This window comes from Macrotis lagotis, chromosome 1, assembly GCF_037893015.1.
Source record: "Macrotis lagotis isolate mMagLag1 chromosome 1, bilby.v1.9.chrom.fasta, whole genome shotgun sequence".
In the NCBI taxonomy this organism is placed as follows: domain Eukaryota; kingdom Metazoa; phylum Chordata; class Mammalia; order Peramelemorphia; family Peramelidae; genus Macrotis; species Macrotis lagotis.
This window is the reverse complement of record NC_133658.1, coordinates 793561131-793567220: the sequence shown is the minus strand read 5'-3', so window position 1 is coordinate 793567220 and position 6090 is coordinate 793561131.

Genomic DNA, 6090 nt, shown 5'->3' with positions numbered 1-6090 from the left:
GACAATAAACATTTATTAATCAGCTTCTATGTCCAAGCACCATGCCATGCATGGGGAATACCAAAAAAAAGAGTCAAAAGATGGTCCTTGCCTTCAGGTAGTTTATATTCTAATGGAAATGACAAACAATTATCAGCTTCAATCTCACTACCCTTCAAAGATTTGAAGATAGTTAATGATGTGCCATAGAGGAAGGTTGGAACAAAGGCATTCAACATGAGACAGAATGTCTCCAAGATACTCCTGAGCACAGTTGAAATGAGATTAAAATGGAAATAGGAAATGTCTAATAAAGTAAATAAAAAATAATAAAACAAAGAAAATGTTCACTTTTGGTTTTCAGGATAGAGCAGCATACCTGGAGTCAGGAATATTCAACTTCATGAGTTCAAATCTGGCTTCAGACACTTACTAACTGTGTGACCCTGGGCAAGTCACTTTTCTCTGCCTCAGTTTCCTCATCTATAAAATTAAAGAAGGAAATTACAGACCATTCCAGTATCTTCACCAAGAAAGACCTCAGTGGAGTCAGGAAGAGTCAGACACAACTTAAATGACTGAACAACAGAGAATATACTAGGTCTCTGGAGAATCTTTCAGATTCTGAACTCCTTCGCAACCACTCAAAGTTAAAAAATAAAACAAATGCAAAACTGAAAGAATTCTCAGTTGAGTTAATAAAAAGGCAATTCTTCCTTCTCTTTTCCACTTTCACCAGGGACACAGTCTCCCAAATTCATAACACTGTTCCAGTGATTTTGAGCCTTTGAAGTTTTCAAAAGAAATAAATAAACCAGTAATGTGGAAAGCAATGGACCTCTCTTATTGGATGGTGCGAGTCACACTAGTGAAGGTCCAGAGCTTAAACTGAGATCCCTCAGGGAGGAAACAGGGGATGGGCAGAGATACTAAGGATATAACCAGATTGGTCATTGGGATGTCAGATGTAATGGTCTTCAAGGTCACAACTAGTGTCGGAAGGAAGGAGTCAGCAATGTTGCCCTCAGGCTTGCTATATCCAGTTTAACCAACTCTCTGTCACTCTTCCTAAACAATGTGGAGACAGCTGGGATCCTATCTCTCAGATGCCAAATTTAATCTTACACCATTTCCCACCATTCACCATTTTTAAAAAAAAACTTCCAGAATCTCTACTCTCAATACTAATTTGCCTTATTTCATTCATTCTTAAGTTTTTTTGATAGCAAAAGTAATAGTAGACTAGTATTCAAGTATCAAAAACATTTATTAGAGACTTAACAAGATCAATTCAACTAGTTTCATAGCTAGATATTGCTGTTATAAATACTGCATATGTTTCATAATTTTAAGGTACATACGTCTGGGTTGATAGTTTCTTAGGCAGTCCACAGTTGAACTCTTACACAGTCAGCCTGGATTAGTGTTTGCCCATACACAATAAGCTTCAAGTTAGTTGGGTTTGAAAATAGGTCATGTGTTACATAGTCCAGCAACCTCTGGCTGAGCAGCTTCATTGCACACTATTGTGGAGCAATATTCTTTAGTCTTTCTGGAGCCTGTGGAACTACTGATTGGTCCTTTCAAATGTTGCATCTCGCCTATTTCTTGACACAGTTTTTGCCAGACATGTGGAATATCGATACATTAGTCAGTTTGATGAATGGGTTCCCAGAGAAGGGTTCAGTTAATCAAGAATGGATGCCTAGGTAGGATTCTTCCACCTGCTTCTTCCACCTCCTAGTAGTCAAACTGAATTATAGTACAACATCAGAAGAATGTATTGGTAAGTTTTGAGTGTTGCAAACCTGTCTATATTTTCAATACAATTTTTGATATAATCATTCATTGCCATTTCCATAATGCCGATGTGTAGGGGACACTTGCCAGGATCTCTTATCTGCTTTCCAATAATCATTTATTCCAGGGTCCAGGGTGATGGCAGTTCTGTGGGGAGGGAAGAGGATCTGATTAAGATAACTCTTCTAGACTTTGGTTTTTTGTTTGTTTTCAGGGATTTTTTTGTCAACTCAAAGCATTCTTTTCTGAGGACAGAGCACTGACCAAGGAGAATTTAGGATTGCATTTTTATCACTTTCTTACTTTTGCTCTTGAAATTTGAACTTGACTTGATTGTTTTGTTTTGGGATTTTTTGGTGAGATTTATCTACTTTAAGGTGAAACTAAGATAGAGGCAACTGACAATTTGATTGTGATCTGAGAGAAAGACTTCCTAATCAACATTCAAAGGCGGAGGTAGGTTTGGCCTTAATAGGGAGAAATTCAATTGAAAATAACTACAGAATGCATAAAATATTTGTGAGTCTACCTGCCAAAGCACGCAAAGGAACTATATGATCACAACTATAGAACACTCTTTATAGAAATAAAAATAGATCTATATAATTGTTGCAATGCTGACTAAACATGAGAAGGCTGCTCCAATGTAAAAAAAAAATGACAATACTACCTGAATTAATGAATTTATTTCTATATTAATCAAGCTACCAAAGGATTACTTAATAGTTAGGCCAAGAGTTCTCCAAATCAGCCAAGTTTTTACTAAGGTCTTTATTTCTATTATTGGGATATTATGGGATTATTGGGATAGTAACTGAATTTGGCCAAGAGTCAGATCAACCAATTGGGAACCAGCATGAGGAGATCAAATCAGGGACCAGAGAAGGGGCCAAAGACAAAATCACTTGACTAGTAGTTTGAGTACAGACTCAGCTGAATGGTAAGCTTATTTTTGGTTAGTGATAAAATAACTCTTTGTTCAAACCTGTAGAAGTTGGAGATGAGTCAATGAGCACTATTTACACTAGTTTCAGATATCACCCAGGATATTCATCAAATGCATGTGATGCTCACAATATTGTCACATAATAAAAAACAACTCTGGCCCTCCACCCCCTCAACATCAACTATGCTGTTTCTAGGAGGACCATCCTCTCTAGATGTTTTCCACTGTAATCTTGGACTCTGTATTTCAAACCAACCTGGGCTTCCATTAGGTAAGTTTTCTCTAGATCCAGATCTCCACTTCACTTCCTGACTTTCCCCTTGCAGAGCTACTGAGTACTTGCTCCCAACCCTCTCCAGTTTCCCTTTCTATGCTATTGCCCCATTAGAATGTGAGTGTATTTCTAAGGCTTATCACAGTTTCTATTACAATACAAATGCTCAATTAATATAGGTTTGCCTGGTTTCTTTCAATTCCCAGCTAAAATTCTACTTTCTATAGGAAGTCATTCCCAATTCTAAAACAGTTTAGATAAATTCAATCAGTCAATAAACATTTATTAAGCACTAATTATGCTCCAAGCACTATACTAAGCACTAAGAATACAAAAAGAGGCAAAAATCTGTCCTTACCCTCAAGAAGTGTAAAATCTAATGGGAAAGACAATATGCAAACAACTATAATTGATTCATAATGCATTTTAAAAATAAGACCCTTCTCAGAGAAATTTACTGTAAATAATTTCCCTGTAGTCTGTTTTTCTTCTTCTTTTAGCTAAATTTGTTTTGTTTATGCAAAAATTTTTTGCTTGTGTTAGGTAATCAAGATTATCCATTTAATCTCCTGTAATCTTCTCTATGCCTCATTTGGTCATGCACCTATCCATAGATTAGAAAAGTAACTTTATCCTTTGTTCTCTAATTTGCTTTTAATGTCAACCTTCACGTCCAAGCCTGTATCCATTTAGAACTTTTCTTTGTGGCTAGTATGAAATATTATTCTCTAATTGCTGCCAAATTTCTTTACAGTTTTCCTAACAGATTTTGTACTAAAGTGAGTTCTTAACTAAGTAGTTGGATTGGGGGGGGGGCCTAATCAGATATTAACTACAATGTTAATTTGATTCTGTGTATTAATATTTAATTTATTGAACTGATTAACCTCTCTGATTCTTAACCATACCACATGTTTTTGATGATTACTGCTTTATAGCATTTTCTGAGATCTGAAACTTCTAGGCATCTTTCTTTTACACTTTCTTTTTCATTATTTCTCTTGAGATTCTTGCCCTTTTTTTCTACCAGATAAATTTTATTATTATGTTTTGAATTCTATAAAGTAATCTTTTTTGGTAGTTTTATTAATTTAGAAACAAATTAATTAATTCAGATAATATTGTCATTTTGCTACATTGGACCATGATCTGTTAACATTACAACAATTATACAAGTATATTTTTATTTCTGTAAAGAGTGTTTTGTAGTTGTGTTCATATAGTTCTTTTATATTCCTTGTCAGGTAAACTGAAATATTCTATATTTTATGTGATTATTTTCAATTGAATTTCTCTTTCTATCTCTTCTTGCTGGGTTTTGTTTGCAATATATAGAGAAATACTGCTGATTATGTGAATTTATTTTATATTCTGCAGCTTTGTTGGTTATTAATTATTTCAATTAATTTTTAGTTAACCCTCTAAGGTTCACTAGTTAAACCATCATATTATCTACAAAAAGAAATAATTTTCTTTTCTCTTTTTTATGCTTATTCCCTCAATTTCATTATATTGTCTTATTGCTTTAGTTAGCACTTCTAGCACTATACCAAATAATGGAGGAGATAATAGAATCCTTGTTTTACTCCTGATCTTATTGGAAAGGGCACTAGTTTATCCCAATGATATATAATGCTAGCTCTATGCTTATATGATACCATATATCATACATCAGATATCTATCAGATAGATACTAGTTAATCTTATCTTTCCTGGTATTTTAATAGAAATGGACATTGTTTCTTGTCAAATGATTTTTCTGTATCTATTGATATAATCATAAGGTTTTTTGTTGTTCTTGTTATTAATATGTTCTATTATGTTGACAATTTTTCTATTACTGAACCAACCTTGCATTCCTGGTATAGATTCAACCTGGTCATAGTGTTTAATCTTTGTCATATGTTTTTTCAGTCTCTTTGCTAATGTGAGCTACTGAAACTCAGTATGACTGGTATGTCCTTAGCCCTGAGGATGTATTTGTGATAAAGCTTAACTGACCTGAAAACCTGAAAACCATTATCTCCTCCTTCCATAGAGTTAAGTACTCATTCTTCATACTTATGTAATGGAAGGAAATAGTAGAATTTTTCTTATTTTTTTTTTTTAGTTTGTGTAATATTTAGATTTTAGTGCTATTTGAATATTTGAGAGAATTTGCTTATAAACCCACCAGGCTTTTAGATCCTTTGGAGGAATTATTGTTTCCATTTTTTTTCAAGATTGGGTTATTTATACTTCTTGTACATTTAGCTTAGATGCTTTATATTTCTTTAAATATACAGTTCATTAGGTTTTCACTTATGTTAGTGGATAACTGGACAAAAAAGTTCCTAATAATCTCTTTTATTTCTCATTTCTTGTACATTCTTTGGCAATTTTGATATTGTTATTTCATTTTCTTTCTTTGAAAATTTAAATTAGGTAATGATTTGTCTATTTCATTTTTCAAAAATAAATTGTTCCTACCTCTGTTTATTAATCTAATGTATTTGTTTTTTTCCACTTTCAGTTTTATTCATCTCTTCTTTGATTTTCAGAATTTCTATTTTTGTGTTCCCTTGGAATTTTGATTTGTTGATTTCCTGGGGTTTTGGAGATGGTGCTGGTGGTTGTGGTTGCAGTGGTGGTGTTGCTGGTGATGAAAGTGGTAGTAGTCCTTGTTCAATTGGTAGATTATTGTTCTGTTCATATATATATACATATATATATATATATATATATATATATATATATATATATATATTTCCCTAATGACTATTGTGGTTGCATCTCACAATTTTTGGTATGCTTTCTTTTTTAATGTTATGATCTTTAATGAATAATAATGAAATTATATATAATTTCTATAATTTGTTCTTTGATCCAACAATTCTTTGGATTAGGTTATTTAGTCTAATGTGAATCATTTCTTTAGTAAACTTTTTAAATTATACTTTTATTTAATCTTAGTAATAAAATGTTTAATACTTTTCTGCAATAATTTGCAAGACTTTAAGTCATAATACATTATTAATTTTTGTAAGTTGCCATGTAGAACAATGAATGGGTATTCTCCCTTTTATTCCCTTAAAATAAAAGCAGGAATCTC